General features: G+C 44.6%; 1 protein-coding gene across 3 annotated transcripts in view; it reads left to right on the top strand.

The window, feature by feature from the left end:
* The window catches only part of cadm3 (cell adhesion molecule 3), an 84049-nt gene that overhangs the window by 10114 nt on the left and 73632 nt on the right, over positions 1 to 303 (top strand). The gene's annotated exons all lie outside the window — the stretch shown is intronic.

The following is a 303-nucleotide window of genomic DNA, read 5'->3' on the forward strand; positions in this document are numbered from 1 at the left end:
GCTCTGCCTCCCATTCTACTTCTGTGGACTCTAGGAACCACAAGTAAACCTACACTCTGAGAGCGAAGTGCTCTGTTAGGATGATAAGGCTCTACAAGGTCTTTAAGATATGATGGAGCCTTGTCATTAAGGGCTTTGTATGTTAGGAGAAGGATTTTAAATTCTATTCTGAATTGACACTGATCAGGGTATGATGAACACATGATAAGTGGATGTGGCATTTGACGATGAGGCCATCGCCGCATGGTGTAACTCAGCTCTGCTGCATCGGTTGAAGACAAAGGCACCAAATAGGCATCTCTC

Source organism: Monopterus albus, unplaced genomic scaffold, assembly GCF_001952655.1.
Source record: "Monopterus albus unplaced genomic scaffold, M_albus_1.0 scaffold335.1, whole genome shotgun sequence".
NCBI lineage: Eukaryota > Metazoa > Chordata > Actinopteri > Synbranchiformes > Synbranchidae > Monopterus > Monopterus albus.